General features: G+C 46.1%; 1 protein-coding gene across 1 annotated transcript in view; it reads left to right on the top strand.

Moving 5' to 3' along the window:
* The window catches only part of LOC149339324 (uncharacterized), a 73,669-nt gene that overhangs the window by 33,811 nt on the left and 20,241 nt on the right, over window positions 1-19,617 (top strand). The gene's annotated exons all lie outside the window — the stretch shown is intronic.

The following is a 19,617-nucleotide window of genomic DNA, read 5'->3' as shown; positions in this document are numbered from 1 at the left end:
GTGGTTATTGAAGAATATTGCCACGTATCATTGTAGTGTTCATGGTCTCTCTTTAAATCCCTCCTTGGCACTAAGCCTGCCCTTGCTCCCACTCTAGCTAAAGCCCTCACTCAGGGGACTCCCTCCGAAGTTTTTGATCAACTCGCCTCTCTCTACCTCCCGCCCCCTCTGGCACCCTCCTACGCGGTGTACTCAGGTGGACCTAACCCCGATCTGGACCAATGCTTCACTCTCCGGGAGCTCGAATCTGCTCTGGCTGCTAATGCTACACGCTCGGCTCCCGGTGAGGATGCCATTACATACACCACACTTCGTAACCTTCCTGACTGCGCCAAAGAATTCCTCCTCCAAACCTACAATGAGGCCTGGCAGAGCGGCTGCTTGCCGAGCTCCTGGACATCCTCCCTTATTTCTATGATTCCAAAGCCGGGCAAACCTCCCTCTCTCTCTAACCTCCGCCCAATCTCCCTGACGTCGTGCGTTGGTAAGACCCTTGAGCGAATGGCTCTGACTCGCCTCTCTGATTTTCTTGAGGCACGGGAGTTCTTCCCCCATTCTCTCATTGGCTTCCGACGCCGCGTCTGTGCACAGGACATGTTTCTGATTCTCCAGCAAACGTTTCTGTCCCCTACACCCACTCAAATTTACGCACTTGTGACCGTCGATGTTCGCAAGGCCTTTGACGGTGTTTGCCACGATCACATCCTTTCTCAACTCGCCTCTTTGGATTGTGGCTCCCGCATGTACTCCTATATCCGCTCATTCCTCTCTAAACGTGTGGCTCGCTTTCGAGTAGATACCCACTTGTCTAACCCACACCACCTCACCCGTGGCACTCCTCAAGGTGCTGTTCTCTCTCCTATCCCTTTTCAATCTCGCTATGGCCCCTCTCGCCTCCCAGCTAGCTGAAATTCCCGACCTGCATCATATATTTTACGCCGATGACATCACACTCTGGTGTTCATCTGGCTCTCCCGGTCACGTACAGGACACCCTGCAACGTGGCCTAGATCTCATCGACTCCTTTCTCACCACCGCTGGCCTCTCTCCTGCTCCTGAGAAATCCGAGCTTCTCCTTCTCAACCATTCCTCCTACCAGAGCTCACACAACCACTTCGTCTCTCTCCACCTTTCTGGCTCTCGCATTCCTGTCGTCACACAGTGCAAAGTTCTTGGCTTCCCTTTGCATGCGACTAAGAATGTGCAAGCCCTCCACCGTGCTGTCACCACCTGCCACTCTGTAACTCACCTCCTGCGGCGCGTGGTCACTCGACGCTCAGGTCTCCACGAGGCTCACGCGTGCCGAGTTGCCCACGCGCTGGCCCTCAACAAGGTCTTGTACTTTGCACCCTACGCTTCCTTCACTCAGACTCAACTTAACGCTCTCGTGACTGCCCTTGTGGGCCTCTACAAGGCAGCTCTCAACCTCCCTATCACTACCTCTACCACTAAGCTCTTTGCCACAGGCCTCTTCCATCCTCTTCGTTCTCTTCTCAGTCTCCATCGTGACTCGCAGCTTGCCCGGCTTTCCCTTACCCGTCAGGGTCAGTGGTTATTGACTCAAGCGGGTATCTCGCCCATTCCAATCTTCCCGTTTACCTCTCCTATTCCCACCCCCGCCCCCAATCTTCGTATCCTTCCCCTCCCGACCAACATGTCCCCCGTCCTGCACGCCGGACGTCGTCATGCGGCCGCGCAGCACCATTCCCCTCTCTTTGATACCCAGGGTGTAGCTTACACGGATGCCTCTTTCGTGGCTCCTCGAGGTTCCTGCGGCTACGCCCTGCACCATCCACACCTCCCTGCTCCTGAAACCCACACCAGCGGGCCGTATCTACACCCTCCAGACGCATTGTCCCTCGAGGTTCTCGCCATTGCGCATGCCCTCCAGTCATTTGCCCTCCTTCCCTCTCTCCAAGAGTACACAGTCTATTCAGACTCACAAGCCGCTATACACCACATACAGAAACGCACCCTGACGCCTTCTCTCCAACAGGAGGTCGAACGAGCGGTCTCCGCACTGCAGCCTTCCATCGTTTTCCTCCGCTGGGTCCCTGGGCATTCAGGGATTGACGGCAATGAGCTGGCCCATCAGCTCGCCCGCGACACACTTTTCCGGGCACCGTTGATCCCCTGGCCCAAGCCCTCGGAGGACGGTGGGAGACTCACCCTTCGCCGCACCATAAAAGAGGTCTACCTTGAGCTCCGCCTCGACAAACGCCTTTACCCTCCCCCTCATCCATCACTCACGGTGCCGGAGTCTCGCCTTCTTCGGCACATTCAGATGAATGCAGTTATCACCCCGTCCCGCCTCTTCCTCTATCGCTATCGATCGGACCCTTCCTGTCCCAACTGCCCCTGTATCTATGCGGACCTGGCCCATTGCCTCTTCTATTGCCCGGCTGCTCAGCAGTCGGGTTCCTTCCCCCCACCCTCTCTATCCATCACCACCTGGCTCGACTGGCTTGGCGCTGAAGGGGAAGAAGAACAGCGGCTTCTGGTCGCCCAGGCGGTCGAAATGCTCGGCCTATAAATTTTGGTCGAATAAAAGTCTTTTACTACTACTACTTTGTTCGTTCGCGCTCAAGGCTGCAGGAAAGGGTTGTTATCACTTTTGTTCGTGACGCGAGAAGCGACCAGACTAATCTCGATTGATCGCAGCCATGAAAGGCTGCATCTAGGTTTTTCAAGATTACTGTAGATGATCTTGTCCTGTTATCTGGAAGTTTCCTTGCCGCCTTTAAATTGAGCGATGCCGCGAGCAGCGGGCATTCGTAGTTCGACGATTGACGAGCACGCTTGTTGCTTACGCCGCCGCCGAGTGATTTAGTTCTTTTGCGGGCGAAAGTCTGCCCAAATAAAGAGCTTCGTTTGCAAGTATTTCTGGTGTCTTCCTGACCGCTGGACTGCCGTCACTACAACGTGACAATATTACTGGTTCTCGAATGATGGCATATAAATGCTCCCAGCGTTTTCCAGTGGCAGATCTTCCTCATTCGATCCACATGCATCTTCAATGCTTGCAAAGAACGAGGTATGGGCATAAGCTATACCGCTGTGAACCAGCAGAAATTCTGAAACAGATGTAAAGCGGACGTAAATCATTTGTTATTTTATTCAGAAAAAAAAATTCGCCACACTTACAATGGACATTGTTCTCAGCGCAAGCAGCTGAAAGGTCTCCTACTCTTTGTACAGCTAATGGCTGCTTCTTATCGCGTTCCCAAGCCTCAGTGATTTCTTGCATAAGACTTTACGTTATCTGACTTTTTTCTTTCTTTCGTTATTACTCATGCGATGCATTGCACCATGTGGTACGAGCATTAATTTTTTTTTATCACTGCTTTTATTTTCTTTCTTTACCGTATGAATGCTCCCACGCATTTTTCTTCTGATACACAAATACCCGGTTGACTGGCTCCGCAAGATGAAAAAAGGAGACGCTGTTTCTGGAGTCTTCCTTTGTTCGCCGGGCACCTAATGGTCACGAAAGGGCACGCCACCACAATGCCCTCCTTCACAAAGAGAACGGCCGGCGTCGCAAAACGGATCGTTATCTGGATGCACGCTTCGGTGAAGCGAGTTCTAGCACGGTTAACGCTGTTCGTACTACGTGTCGTAGTTTGCGCTGTATTGTTCTGTCGACCTTAGCAGAAACTGATCTACACCGGAACGGTTAGGGCGCGTGAAAATTAATCGGCAGCTGCTCAAAATCCTCGCAAGGGAAGTGAAAATGACGAAGTTGAAGTCAGTTCTGGAGTAAATTTTAAGAATATAGCATTGCCCGGATATTTTTTTTTTCAAAAACATAACTGAGCGTGGTTACAGAAACTGATTAATTAGTTTCCTCGCGCGTGAATGTTTTCAGAACAAGGACTGCAAGGTTCGCATCCATTGCCGGCAACGTCCACTATTGAAGCTTTCTTTTTCTTTTATTTACGGTATATCAGAAAATATCAAACGTTAAGCCTAAGGCGAAGTCGAGCAAAAGTTACTAAATTTACCGAAAGCTCTATATCCCTTTCTTTTTTGTCAAAATAATTCACAAATTGTTTTTATTAGTCACGTGATTAGTACAAAAGTTCACTGAAACAAATAACGCCCGGAAATTTCCATATGATTGCGATAATTATATCATGCAGAGCAACAAGAGGCATTAACAGTACCGAACTCCTGCGTGCTCGCTTGCGTTCCTAGGCCCCTAACACAAGATCATCACTGGCATCTAAGTTACGCCGCTGGACCTTTGCGCTCTGTATACTTCCACCGATACACTAGGCCTGCATTCTAGCAATGTTCTTTGAAAATCCGTGAACGCTCGATAGTGAGCTCTCCTGTGTGTTCGCTTCGTGTGAAAACTGCACGAAGTGTGTTGGATGTCCTGGTGAGTGACAGTGCGCGTAAATGAATAAATCACTACAAATATGAAAAAATAAACTGAAGTACTGCAAGATGACTATAGTTTGAAAAGGAGAGAGAAATGGGTTTCTGAGGCTACTAACACGGATAAACAAATCAGACGACTCCCATATGTGCGGTTTTCTACTTCGGTCCAGTTTGTCTTGTTCTCTCAAATTCACTCTGAGCGGAATGCGCGCGAGTCGGGTCAAACATAAAATCGACTGTAAGCCGACTTTCGGCAGAAATTGAAAATGCCAGCCTTGCACAAAAAGAACATGCTAATGATGTCAAAGTCAGGCGAGCCACAGAAAATAATAAAACGCTGTCAAACTGCGGATGGAACAAGACGCGAAGTAATCATCTCTTCGAGACGACTGTAAACGCGTGAGGCGTCCCTGCTCATAAAATCTGCAAAAGGGAGGCACGACTTTGGCGTCGTCTCGAGCGAGGCAAGGAGTTTTCCACTGACTTATTCACACGATGGCGGAAGTCTGCAAACAGGCCGCAAAATCGGCTGCACACGACCTTCTTGGACTAGCTTCTGAACAGCAGTCACGGAAGCCACAATTACTCCTGCTTTTCATGCAGCCAATTTCAAACCTTCAGGTTTTACGCGTGCCTTCGTAAAAATGATGACTTACGAAAGGTTGTTTGATAATGCAAGGGCCCTGTGCTTTTTCTTCTTTCGAGCCATTGCATTCTATATTATATTAGCTCTTTGAAGTCATATTTGCGTTTCTCAGCCCTGGTAAGCGGGGCCGCTTGGTATTCGGTCAAGGTTACTTCACCTCTGCTTTTCTTTAATTTTTGTTTTTATGGCGAATTACGGTAGGTTCTGTAGAGATGCCCAACAGAGGACAAATGCATGGCGTCGCTATTACGTTTGCAGACTGTTGTTTCATTGTTTCAGAAAGAAAAAGTGTCTGCTTACTCAAGGCTACCGTTGTATTACCTCTTTGCTCAATGAAGATTTGGCACTGTCCCTTTATTAAGCCTTAAGAGTATCTAGTGTTTACACGGGCTTTCAATAAAATTTGAGCGCTTATCTTTGGCTCGCCGCAATGGTTCTGCATCATTGCTACCATCTCCAGTGTGCACGCGTAATATTCCAATAGAACTGTAGTTCTATTTTTACACTGCTTGTGTAGTAGCGACCTTCTTTAGACATCAATTAATTGTAGTGTCCTGAAACGCGTTTCAGCTCACAGGACAAATGTTTTCAAAACAAAACATTCGCGGTCTCTCGCCCTACGTTCACGCCCAAGCCTACTTAAAAACATGGCCTACTGTGAATATACGTGTCAGCTGCACCTACTGAACCGCATAAAGCACTGAAGGATTCGGGAAAAAAAATGTATTCGCTTAAACTCGACGTCTGGTCCTGCACACGCCCCGAGGGTCGCGTGCACGCTATGCGCGAGCATTTTATGCAGTCCTGTAACAAATAGTTTGCGGCAAACGCCCTGGGTGCGTCGCCGTGCAAGCTAGAGAGTGAATAACGCCCTGAAAAGCGCAGCCGACCACGCGCAAAGTTGTCGAGGGAACGGCGGTCTATCCATTTTCCCTAAAAGGGAGCGGCTCGCAGCCCCGCGTGACTCAACGCCGATTCATCCCCCCCCCCCCCCCCCCGACCTTTCTGCTAATCCTGGACGCGCATGTTCGCCGCGTGGTGGGCAAGCTCTCTCCCTTCCGCATCTCCGCAAATAGGAACCCCTCTCCACTCTCCCCCCCCCCCCTCCCATCTTTCCGACTTCGTCCGAATCCCTGTTTGGAGGAAGGGGAAGGATTCTCCTCACGAAAAGCTCCCTCTAAAGCGCGAACTCGACGCAAGGGGAAGACAGGAGGAGGACCCGTCTCCTGCGAGTGGCCAGCCGCGCAGCGTGCTTCTTCCTAATTCAATTCTCACGCGATCGTTTTCGAGCCGAAGTCGCCAGCGTCCCGTTCAAATAGCCGCGTGGCCGTGTTTTCCATCACAAGGAAAAAAAAGAATCCTCAAAAACGCAGCGTACTTTATGTGGCCGCGGTGAGGTTGACAGACAAGCGAGGACAAAAACTGATAAACATACTCGGCGAGCGTGTGACGGGAGTATGGAAGTATAGCAAACAACGCATCCTCCTTTTCGGATGGGATGTGTTCCGTCATCGCTGCTGTGTATGTTTTTAGTTTTTCATTCTTTATCTATTCCTTTCTTTTTTTTTCCTCTTTCATCTCTGCGTGTTTGGCAGGATATGAAGAAGCTTTCCGTGTACCCCTCTTTATTGACTCTGCGAAGGAATTTACGAGTTCGTCTCTTGGACAGAAAACGCAGTGAACACATACAAAGCCGATAGCCAAGAACCGATTTTCTGAAAAGTGGCCAACAAGTATTTCCCCCGGTCTAGCGCAAGCCCATTTCAAATAAGTAGAGCTTCTAAACTTACAGCAAGAGGATGGAGCGAAAGAAGAAATACTTTTCGAATTCCAAACCCGACGCTGAAAGTACTGAAGGGCCGTTCCTCTTGTTCGTCTACTTGTCTCGTCGTTTCTAATTCTTTTCCCGCTTTTTGAGATATTTCATTGGTGCTTGTTTATCGCCGTGTGTTCGATGCAACGCAGACGGCGCTTTTTATTTCTCGGTTCTTTTTTAATTCAGGCAAAATAAAGTCCACGTAAACCACAGAAATAACTGGAAACGAAATCTCCGTCCACAAGATATTCGGAGTATGTGGCACAGCTAGTATAACCGCAACCTGTGTGCTATATAGTGATATTAGGTGTTCTGATCAGCAAATTGAGATCAATATTTAGCGAGTAATGAGGTAATGTCCATAACACAGAGGAAACAAAGTTCCTTCGTGTGGCACGTAAAAATAATTCGTTTTCACGTACATGTTACCAAATTACCTTGAACAGTCACCATTGAATAAGTCACTAACTGCAAATATCTTGGTTTTACTCTTACTAGCAATATATCCTGGAATTCGCTCGTGAAAAATACGTGCGCATCCACCTTCCTAAATTCGTGCTTTTCAGATAAACCTCGGAAAGCCCCCCATGTTAAACTAGCCGCTTATCGATCAGTAATCCGGTCTAATCCCGAGGATTAATGCATCGTGTGGAAGCTGTACACTAGAGTCAATATTAGTCAACTTGAAAGATTTTAAATAAAAGCTGTAAGATTTGCCTATTTTACGTTCACACCGTTTGATTCCCCGTCAGAGCTAATGAAATCTAACGGTATCTAACCCCTTAATCTAAGAAGGAAATATCTTTAGAGATAATCTCACTTTTCATTACTAACCAACTAAATGACCTTTTAGCCTGCAGTGCATCATATTTCATGTACAACATGAACGCCATCACCATCCCAGTTCTCTAAGCCCCTACTTTTAAGGCAAAAGCCTTTGATGCCTCATCATTGTCGACAGAAGGTTGTCAGCAGAGGTGTCACGCTTTTAAGTTGGTCGAAATGGTTATGACGTCAGAGTGCGCGGATTCGCAGTAATGAGGTCACCCACGGATGCCTGACGCCCCCTTTTGGAGCAGACGACAACTAATAAAATAGTTGTCGTCCGCTCTGACAGGGGGCGTAAGGCGTCCGTGGGTGATCAAGCACTAGTACAGCACAGACAATCTCGCAGTCAATGCCAAACAGTGCGCCAGAAAAGGCTTTCGCCTTGCAGCCCTTCACAGAGCCAAGGTTCCCTCCTCCCCTGAATTTTTTCTCCCATTAATACATCCAAATGGTTCCTTCTTTCCACGGAAGATAAGTGAGTGGAATTTGTCGGCACAATAATTACAATGCACTGAGGAGTAATGTTACTTACTCCCTTGCTTTCTTGTTCATTCTTCTTGTTGCCCTGCTGCCTGGATCTATAAAATGATCTGCACTGCGCAATAAATGATAACTTTGACCCTTTGTTCTGGTAACAGCTTGAAAGAACGTAGACCAAGTTTGGTTCAATTTACGTGGGGTTATTATACATTCGACATAAACTGACGTTTAAATGTGGGATGTCTGTTGAAACATTGTAGCTTGTTCAATTTTGCTGCGGGTAATTTTACTTATTGATAAAGCAGAGGTAATTTCAGTACACAGATTTACTCGTCTGTGATTTACTAAAGGATTAAAAAAACTTGTACGATGTTATCTTCACAAAACAATAATTTACTCCTTGTGAAAAGAAAAAAAAACAGTTTTGTTTATAACGATGCTTTCAGATAGCTATGTAAAAGATGAAGAGCTCTGTAAGGAACTCACGACAGAAACGAACCGTATGCATTTCTGACTTGCAAATGAATACATCAATAATAAATACAGCCTAATAATGAACAATACTACATAATTAATCACTATGAAGCACAGCTAATCTTTTCCCAGTGAAATGTATTCGAGTACACGCTAGCACTTAGCTGTTGTCTAAAATGTTAAAATAAGAGAACCAGTTAGTTACACATCCTTGACGAAAAATTGTTTCATTCCCAACACACATGATCACGTGTGCATTACTGTAAACGAATTTTTGGCCTCGATTTGAGACAATGTCTGTCGGATATTTCATTAGTAATTGGATAAAATTATACCGGCTTTCTATACAATCTTAGTTGTCTGAAAAGTTTCACGTCTTTCTACACAAACTGTGTTGTATAGTTTTAGCTAGTTAATTTATGCGCACACTTCGACGTTTCTCAGATTCTGGTGGAATTTTCTCAGATCAGCCAAAGCAGCTCGAATTGTTATTTCGAGAGGTCTCCGTTTGAAGCTGAATAGGTCCTCTTCTAAGGGTATAAATCCATAGGCTTCGCAAGGAAATACATGAAATAATTTCAAAAAGGCGTGAACTCGACTTGAACCGTTAGAGCGGTAGAACGGAGACAAAGAAAATAACGCACAAATAGCGTTACTTTTTTTTTATGGACAGAAAGGCAGCAGTAACAAGTCTTTCTTCACGTCAATAACCTCCCACCACCAAGGAAATCTCTCGTTTCAGTAAACGCAGGGAACTGCATCCAAGACTTACTGTTCTTGCTGCCCCGTTAACCTTATTGGTAACTCTGTGTCTGCATATTTTATCGGCGCCGGCTTCGCACTGTGCGGTTTTCACAGCCTGTTAAGTTTTTTTGTTTTTTTATCACTTCGTGAATTCACAGAGTGAATCGTTTCGTATGCCTACCTCCGTGCTCCCATAGTTGCCAAGGCATCTCTAAAACTTCAACTTTCAAACTCGTGATCAGTGACCGTGTGGCACCTAATCTGAGCATTTCATCGCAATGAAAACTGCACACCACAGCGCGGGTGCCTCTGCAGATCTAAAAATTGTTAGCGAGTTTGCGACCCCTCCAGGGTGGAACAGAATAGTGTTTGCATCAGAGCTGCAACGATGACCTAGTAGCAGAGTATCCGCCTTCTACGCACTAGGTACTGTGTTCGAGTCCCGGTGGCGGTGGAAAGCCATCGGCCTCTTAGGACAATCAGGTATTCGCCGACAAGTTACCCGGCTTTTTCACGGGAAGAGCTTGCTCAAGGTGTCACTTGGTGTCTGGGAGTAGTGTAGAGCTCGTACCGGTGCCTACTCTACGAGAGTGCAGGATTCGCAGCGATTGTTGATAAGCTTCACGGAGACAAACTTATAATTGAAAAATTTGTGTTCAGATCTTTTTCGGTGCCTTTTCCTATTTTTTGTTCTGAAACTTGTTTGTTTATACCCTCACAACGAGGCATATATGGCTTTTCAGGAGACGTACAAACATCTCCCTGTCATTCTTTTTTGGTAATTAAAACACAAAATTAACGCTACGAACACGACTCAAAATTTGAGAAAAATGCACTCATCAAGTATTCGTCAGAATTAATGTGACACGTTTTTCCCGGGAACTGAACAAAACCTCGCCGAACAGCTCAGCAAATACTTGACAAAGTTAAAATTTTAATTTTGAGGCGACTGCGCAAAAAAAAAATTCACAGGAACGCTTCTTAGAATTTTTTTTTTTGTAGGGAATGGATCGAACAGAAGCGGCAGCGAATCTTTCAACATATTATGCAACCAGCTATTCTTCCACACAGGCTGCCTCTCTCTATTCCCCACCTTTCTGAAACACTCCCCCCCCCCCCCCCCCCCTTCATTCCATTCCTTTTAAAATTAACGCCGCTATCAGAACAATATTGCATCATCCTAGTGACGTCTGTTTACAGTTTTGCTCAGCTGCTCAGCTTCTGGTATGTGACTCAATTAAGTAAAAGGAGATTTTTACGCACGAGGCGAAGGTTCCCTTCTACAAAATACGCCGTGATATGAAGAAAAACTGCAAAAGAAAACATTCCTCACCCATCAGGCTTACGCAAGCAGGGAAAAGCGCGGGCTAATGCGCTTGCTTGCACGGGTATGGCTCACTCTCGAGCATGCCTGTCGACCCCGTGGAATGTGGCATTCCGGTATGAGTGGGCTTCCAACCTCTTTCGAAAGGACGGCCATACAGAAAAGCTCGCTTAAACTTTTCTCTGTTCTTCAGATGTGCATGAAAACCTTTTTTTTTTTTTTTGCCCTATGGTTGCCTTTCTATCACGAATCCCACAGCTCTGTCATCTAGGGCTCTCTCCACTCTCTATTTGGACGATCCCCTTAATAATAAGTGCCTTTCTCTGCACAGCGCTTTCAGCGTGCGAGGAGTAAAGCGAGTATTGAAGAGACGTGAGATGTGCTCTCAGAATTCAGAAACGCTTGTCCATGAAGCTTTTAGCAGACGGTGTACAAAGTTTTCTCTAGTTTTTTATTAAGGGGCAGGAGCCCTCTGTCACCTTGCAAAAAAAAAAAATGTCAATGAAATGGCTACAATTCCCCTTCGTCTTGTCGTAAACTTGAAGAAATTGTTACCTTCGTGTTGCTTGTACTGAAAATTTTTAAGTTTACATGAAAATGTATTCAAGCAGTGCTGCCCTGCTCAGCTTCCTCCTCAAGTTTTTAACTTGACACAAAACTTCGTCAAAGCTGAAAATCGTCATTGTCTTCATACACAATGCAACAGAACAACGCAAGTCAAAGCCAGACTTCTCAAATTATACAAATGAGAAGTACTGAAGAATTAAAAAATCTGCTCCTATAACATTTGGCATTTAACTGCCGATTCCTATACAAGGCTTGATAAAAGGTGACTGCTGCGGGAGAAATATGGCAACCACCAAAAAAAAAGGAAGTAAGCATGACGGATAGCAAATAATTGGCAAGGACAGCGAAAAGAAGAAGGCCGCATGATGACACAAGCATTGAATACTATAAGCCGTAAACATATTATTTTTGCACATAATAGATTATTTATGAACTTATTAAACTACGATCGGAGAGACGGCGAGGGGCACCACCGCGATTGCTCGTATCTGAGAACCTAAGAAAGTATGAAAGGAAGGACCGCTTGACACGCAACGATGATCCCAAGGCGCAAGCTGCTTTAAGAGCCAAAAATACCACAAAAGCGAAATTTTACATTAACGTGCCAAACTCCAGGACAGAATACACAACACCTTCGCATTTTTCATGTTTATAACGGTTTTGTTTGACGTGGAAGGATGTATTACATCCCTTGTGATCGTACGCATGCTTATCCTTCTGTTGGATTTTGAAGACAGTTCATATCCGCAGCCTGAAAGCAGGGTCACCTCGTTGCAAGCCATGGCATCATACAAGAGCGTTTCAATAAAGATACCAATAAAAAGACGCGTTAGAATGCGGCTTCCTTTCAATCTTTAAAGGAATCTGTAATGCTCGTCCTGTGTAATCTTTGGTATGAGGGACACCACCGCAACTGAGGTCTCAGAATTAAAGACCAATGGCTTTCTAGTGACACAAGGACCACGTACGGACAACAGTATGACATGCCGCATTAGGCTAATAGCATGGAAAATTAGTCAAGTTGGCCATCTTTCGTTCTTGAAGCCTGCAGCCCCAACCTCGTAGACACGAAAGTAAGAAGGAAGGAAACAAGACAGCGCTGTCTTAAAGTGGAATTTTTTTTGTACTGCTCAACAAGTAACCGTCCAAAGACGTCAGTGATACATTCGGAAAACCAGCGCCCACAGTAATGGTGAGGGAATAAAAAAGAACTTTCAAAACAATCACGGCAGTTACTTTCGCTTCACAAACTGTAGTGTAGCCACGCACCTACCGTGCTTCACCACAATTAGGGTAACTAGGCAGTGAAGCACGCTTTACAAATGGGTTTCAGTGAGCGCAATTACAATGGGAGAATAATTTTTAAAGTCGCTTCGCATTTCACAGTGTCCAATTGATGGCGGAACTTGCAGTTTTCCGAGCAGGAAATATAAGCGGAATTCGTGCGTTTTTAGACACGCCACATGTAGACGCGTTTCATTAAGGTCACTATGGGCGCTTCTCAGGCGCAAGTACGTGTATTCACCATCTCATCTTTGACTTTTGGATAATGGCACCGCATAGTCGTGCAAAGCAACAAAAAAAAATGAATTGTCAGACATTATTATTTTTATCCTTCTTTTGGGATGCTTATGCGAACTGGTTGAAGATAAAGTGCCCTTGTCAATCTTCAAAGTGTTATTTGTGTTTAATAGGCTCCGTTCATAACCAAAAGACGTCGTGCGACATGTGAAATTACGCCAAAGTTTTTATTATGACTCGCATTTCGTCAACTGCATTGTTTTTGTTGGTAGTTGCTTAAGCACTTCCATTGTTCCGCTTTCTTCTTGCGATGCTGAAATTAAGCATTATTCATGCTCATTTCCAGAGAAGCTAATTCCTACAGAGGGCCATTATTTTAAAAGCAGGCGGGGACTCCTGTTTCACACTTCCGTGGCAAACGAATGTAGCAAATTTGCCGCTCTAACTAATGTACCATGACAGTTCATTCACATCCTGTCTGCAGATATTGTCCTTACTGTGCTAAATTCTGGCCTTTCCGTCAAAAAAAAGAAAGCTTAAATAAATCGTTGTCTGATCACTCAGCTCCCTCTAGCTCTAGCTGCTAATCTGCTGAGTCATCGAGCTGGGTCGTGTCCTCGCGAATCGGAGGCGAAACACTTTGGCGAGGCGCAGTCATTTGCACTCCGCGGGCAACTGACACGAACAGCAGCCGGACGATTCATGCCTTCCGTTTGTGAGCTGTATGTCAGTGTTCGTGCACGCACTTCATTCAAGCACCCTCTCGTGCTCGACGCGTCAAGTTCCGGCTGCGACCGCGTTTCCCCACAGATTCCCGGAGGGGTGACGTCCCCCTCTTCAGCGACGCTCCGGAAGAGAGCAGCTCTCGGGCAGTGCCGACCTTGCGCACAATTGTGGATTCTGGAAGGGAAAACTGGCGCGGTTGGCGAGAATCGAAGAATTCTGACGATAGCTATCCGGGAGCGTGCGTCGCGATCAGCCGACGTTCCCTACGGCTCATGAAGACGGGGGAAGGAAGGGAAAAGATAGGGGGAAAAGGGAGCTCACCCAGTTCTTCTCCGTCGCCCCGCATCCCGCAGTTTCGCAATAACGAACGCAGGGCGTGCCGGATGTAGTACGTACATGACCGCGCACCACTCGATGGGCTCCCGCCTCCTCTTTCCTAGATCCTAGAAGGCGCTCGATTCGTTACCACTGCAGCACGACTCAAGAGTTAAAAAGTGCGACGCAAGAAAAATTGCAGTGTACCTGCTGGAGCTGACATACGCAAACTGGGGCCGCTCACAAAACGAAAAGGCTCACTTTATCCACACACACACGATAGACTAGTTGCCAGCTGGAATAGAACCAAAAATTCTTTATATGGCTGCTCTGCTCCTGGTGTATTCACTTCATCATTTCAAGAACAGAATTCTCAAAAACGTATCCGATAGATATTTATGTTCATACATTTGATCACAACGCATATTAAACGGCTTGGTCACTTCCGGTTCGCAGGGTGGTGCTTAAATAACATCATACTTCCTCTGTTTATTGTTCGAAAAGAATCCGTGCTCCTTTTGTTTTCTTTTTATTGCCTTCTATTCAAGCGTCAGTTCTCTTTTTCTTGCCGTTAAGTGCGAGCGTGTCTTTCCTCTTGTTCGCGAGCACTCGCTTGTACAAGACACCCTAGCCCGTACCAGCGTAGTTCATGTCAGAGTTGTACAACGAGTTAAACACGCACAAAAAGAACGAGAAATATGGGCAGGGCTGTTCATAAGCGAAGCGAGGGCCTCTATCTGCAAGAATTATTACCCCCGAAGTAACTACCTCATTACACTTGCAGCGTGCCCGGGCGCAGTGCTGCTTCGAGTTCAGCCCGTTCCCCCGGCCCGAAATGCGACAACCAGAGAGCAAAACTACGCGCCAAAGGAGAAAGCCCGCCGCCAAAAATCATAACGCTGTTTGCAAAAGAACCTTTCGCGTTTTTTCGCTCCGGTGGACCCTCGTCGTAATTCGCCATTTATATTCACAAACTCCGGGAAGCAAATGCAGGCGAAGAACCACGCGAACGAACGAAGATCAAGGAAAACAGAACTCGTTGTCGCGCGACGGACAGGCGTGCGTGCATAAAAGTAAGGAAGGCGCATGGAGAGAACGGAAGAAAGAGAAAGAAGCGGAGGAACGAATGTAAAAGAGAAGACATCCTGCCTCCGCCGTTGCCTCGGCTTCCCGGCTCCACCTTTGGTCTGGATCCCTTTTATTCCCAGCCTCGAAGAATGAAGATGCATGCAGGCACTCGGTCGGGTCCAGCCGTAATTTGCGCCATCTACACGGAGGAAAGTGCCCAGCTGCAAGGAACAGTGAGGGTCAGCAAGAGAGAACACGAAAATGAACACTTTAAGGGAACGTTGCTTGGGGGTGTCTTTTTTCGGCTGAATAAAGAAGGTTCGTCATAAAACAGCAATTCGAGACGAGAGTTGGTTTTGGTTACAAAAGAGTTAAGGGCGCTACTTGTTGGCCTCTTTTTGGTCTTCGCTGTTTTCGCAGCTGGTGTGTTACATTAAGCTAATGTTCAGCAAGTTCATTCTGTTTCGACTTACGCCCAGGGATCGCGGGTAGCAAAGAAAAATTAAGTTAGTTTTCTCTTTTCCTCTGTCGCAGTTGTTGAGTAGTATGTCCAGTATATTCTTGTCTTGCCACACAAGAAAGAAAAAAGAGAACCAGAAAGAAGCTCCGACGGTGTTGGTTCTGTACATTCATAGAACTGCACACAAGATCAAGAAGATCGGTGCTCGGGCACGCGTCCGGGTGACGTTCTCGGCGCCGCACAGGCTGTCCAGGTTGTGCAAACAAGTCAATGGCATTCAAAATAGGATAAATTGTTGTCATAAGAAACGCCACATTAGTTTTGTCTTTTGTCAAGAGGGCGTAGTGTATGACATTCCGCTTTCTTGCAGCCGTTCGTATACTGGTCAAACTGGCCGATATATTAATGTCCGCTTGAGGGAACGTGTACCTGAGGGAACATGTGCCTGAAGAAAGAACCGATACTAATGATAGTCTGAGGGAAGAAAGAAGAAGGTAACATCATGCCTAAGTCCCCGGATTGTCAACAAGGGAGTGGCAGCCAAGATACCCAAGTGTGTAAAACGTGCGGACGACCACACAGTGATCGTCTGAGAGAACGTACTGAGTCACTACGGACGCTGCAGCCTCTAAGAGCAACCTCACCCTGCATTGCGGAGGCTGAAAGAAGGGCGAGTGCGAACCAAATCTCCAGGGCTGTCGGATCCTAAAGAAATATCGGGATCAACTCACGCGCGAAATCGCAGAAGCAGTTGTGTTAAACAAAATGGGCGATAAATGTGCCAGTGCGCCCTCGATATCCCTGCTAGACAATGAGCTTGCCTATTTAAAGAGCCAGATGATGATGGTGATGATGTCCTCAGGTTTAATGAGCTCCCGTGACTTTTCTTCTTTCACATATCTTCTCATGCGTGTTTTTGTTTTTGTTAAAATTTTACGGTTTCATGTTTGTGATAAAAACGCTTCTATTTATATGCTCCGCTTGCAACAAAGCATCAGTTGTTAGCAGCGCTCTTGTCGTCTCTGTTCTCATCCCGTATTGTGCGCTAAATTATTTGTATTATCCCCGATCCCCGTCACCCCTACCACGACTAAATTGAACTTTTGCAGAGCCGTGCCGCTCATTGCATCTTCTCCAAGTATGCACGTTTCACCAGGGTTGCAGCATTAAAAGAGAGAGTTATACACAGCGCGATCCGCGATCCGCTTCCATGGGGTACCACTGGACCGTGGCCTCTGCGATCCGCTCCGGCGGCGGCGCGCGCCGTTGCCACCACGACTGGAGGTGTGCAAATCGACCTGAGGGCACCAGATGGCGCCACGTGCCCGGTAGGTGCCTGCCCGTTACAAAGGGAAAGCTACATCATCATCATCATCTGCGTGCACGCCGGCCGCGTCGGAACCAAACAGCGCATGCGCAGTGGTGCCCCACTGAAGCGGATCACGGTAACGAATCACGGATCCCGCTCTAATAACGCCTTGAGCTCGATCTCTTCTGGCGCTTACGTAGACTTTCACGGACACTTTAGCATGAACTTTAACAACACACGTCAACTCATGCATGGTGACATCCGTCCACCACACCCCCAATCGATTTCACGCCCCACGCCGCTGCTTCAATGTCAAACATGCCAGGTTCCACACATCCCCTCAATTCCTTCTCACTGTAGCGACCTGCCGTCAAGGACTGCCCCCAATTTCGCTGAATTTCAACGGTTAGTTCACTGTGGTAATGATACATAATCTCGGTCGCCAATTTTCCTACTCTGTCTTGTATTTTCTCGCTTTTATTTATAATTCTGTTTTGATATTTTTGTTGTTTATTGGGCATGACTACATTGATAACGCGGGTCAATCATATTTTTCTATGCTTGTCCAGTTAGAAATTCTTTTTTCTCCTAGTTCTTTTCTTCATCACTTTCTTTAGTTTACATTTGCTTATTACATTTTTAAGCATATTGCGCCTGTACGACTTTGCTACCTTTATTTATTTTGCGCAGCTGGCTATACATTATAAGCTATTCGCCTCTTTCGATTTCCTATTTTATTAGTGTCTAACTGTTGTTTATTTTTTACAGTATCTGTGTCTTTTCTGCATTGCGCTAACCTTCCACCTCTGCGCTGCCCTGACGGTGTTGGGGTACTCTGAGTAAACATATAAACATCACGCAAACAGCTTTCAGGATTAATGGCGAAAAATTCCAAAACTATTTCTTTATTGGCAGTGCCCTGCCTAGACTCATTTTGTCCCCGAAAAAGCCCCTTTCTACGCAAGGCTCAAACCGATTCCTTGTGAAATATAATTATAAAAAAAAAAATTTCTCAGCTCGCCTTAGTCTATCTTTGTCTGAAATGTAGCAGCTTCCCGGCCATTGTAGCATCGATCGCTATCCTTTAGAAAGTGTCGCTTTTGCCGAACAAAGAGTCCTGTCACCTCGCTGTAGTCCACGACGAAAAACTTAGTCCTTTTGTTGACTTTCCGCTTGCTTCTGCGCCGATTGCAGTTTACGGCCTTCAGAGACCAAAAATCTTGAAAGCGGGCACCAATAACTCTCTTGAGATGAACGAAGAGTTTCGATTAGAAGCTTTGTCCGGTGTCTGCTTGAAAGACAACATTCTCAGCGCGAACTAAAGCCCTTGCCGTAAATCTCGCCAGACGCGAAGCTCTTTCTTCTTCAACTTCATGCTACAAATCAACATGTCGAATTTGAAATGTTAAAGACATTTCAAATATTTTGTCAAACCTTGGTTTGGTTTGGTTTGGTTTGGTTTGGTTTGGTTTGGTTTGGTTTGGTTTGGTTTGGTTTGGTTTGGTTTGGTTTGATACAAAAATAATATTCTTGAACTTCATCTCAGTTTGAGCAAATGTTCAGGGAAATCTCCCAGTGTTGAGTAGATCTGCAGTAAGGGGATAATTACTCATTAGTATCCACCCAAGTGCAGCCATACGGCTGCAGACAAACGCTCTGAAGTACCTACAGAAGGATTGAGTCTATATCTCAGTTGAATATCACTTTGAATGGGCGAATCTTAGTATGTTACGCAAAATCTGTGAATCTATTATACTGCGTGTTTTAAAATGGCGAGGGATTTAAAGCGCTTAGTTTTTTTAAAAGGCTCACTGAAGAGGAATCTGAACTTGTCTTTTTACCGCGGGAACTCGATCTACACGTTCCGAGAATAGTTAGCAGCTTCGAATTATTGTCCTGTGCGGCCAATTTTCCTGATTTAAATCAGATTAAACGTCCCGGCACCTGCTTTTTTTTTAGCTGACAGCTGACGGTATATAGGAGGAGTCAACCAATCTTTAAGCGGTCCCGTGGGAGCTTGCCGCTCTGCCATCGGCGGAGTAATGCGTAGCGATCGGCAAAAGCAAAAAGTCCACGCTTATTTTTATTTCCGTGGGCCTGATTTGCAGCTATGTTGTCTCTGACTGGATCTATTTATTCACGGAAACCTAAAAAACAAAAATAAAAGCGAAAGCGAAGCCGCTGTGCGACTGCCTCAAAGGCACTCTACGCGTTAGTTGACTCCTCCTACCTTCAGCGGTGAGTTAAAAAAAAAGAAACAGAGCCAGAACGTTTATTCTCATTTAAATTAGGGAAATCGGCCGCACAGGACAATAATCCGAAGTTTCTTAGAAGGCCTGGAACTTGGGGATTGAGTTCCCGCAGAAAAAAGACGAGTTCAGATTCCTCTTTAGGGCACCTTTCAACTCTGTTCGTCACATATTAAACTACCGTCACTTTAACTGTGTGCTTGTACGCACACAGCCATGATTACTACCACAAAACGCCTCTTAACACAAGCCACCTGTAAACCAGCCAGGTTTTTCTATTTAGCACGTTTTTTTGCAGCTATGTACAAACGTCAACAGGCTTGTCTAGAGAGCTGGAGTATGGTGCGCGCCAAACAAAGCGAAATGTTAGCGCGACTGTTTGAGTACGGGTACGCTACTTGCGCCTATGTCACGCGTGTGTCTATGCTGTTGCATTCGGACGTAAGCCTTGTTCAGGAAACCAAGTATATGCGTTGAGATTTTGCTTCTTTCACTGCCAGAGCATCGCTCCAACACTCTAGACACGCGTGCTCATGGCAGTGCTCATTCCTGGTCGCGTATTTATGCATATTACATGCAGTTCTTTGTGTGCTTAGTCTGAGTACTGCTTTACTGATCATTCGTTCGTTCATTCACTCATAGTCGAACGTCCCTTATCACAAATTTTAGTAAAAAAAAAACAACAATTGTTCAGTCATTACGAG

The sequence above is a fragment of the Amblyomma mixtum genome, chromosome 6 (assembly GCF_055824585.1).
Source record: "Amblyomma mixtum isolate Tamu chromosome 6, ASM5582458v1, whole genome shotgun sequence".
NCBI classification, from domain to species: Eukaryota; Metazoa; Arthropoda; class Arachnida; order Ixodida; family Ixodidae; genus Amblyomma; species Amblyomma mixtum.
The sequence above is the reverse complement of the archived record's forward strand: the minus strand, read 5'-3'. Positions and strand labels throughout refer to the sequence as shown.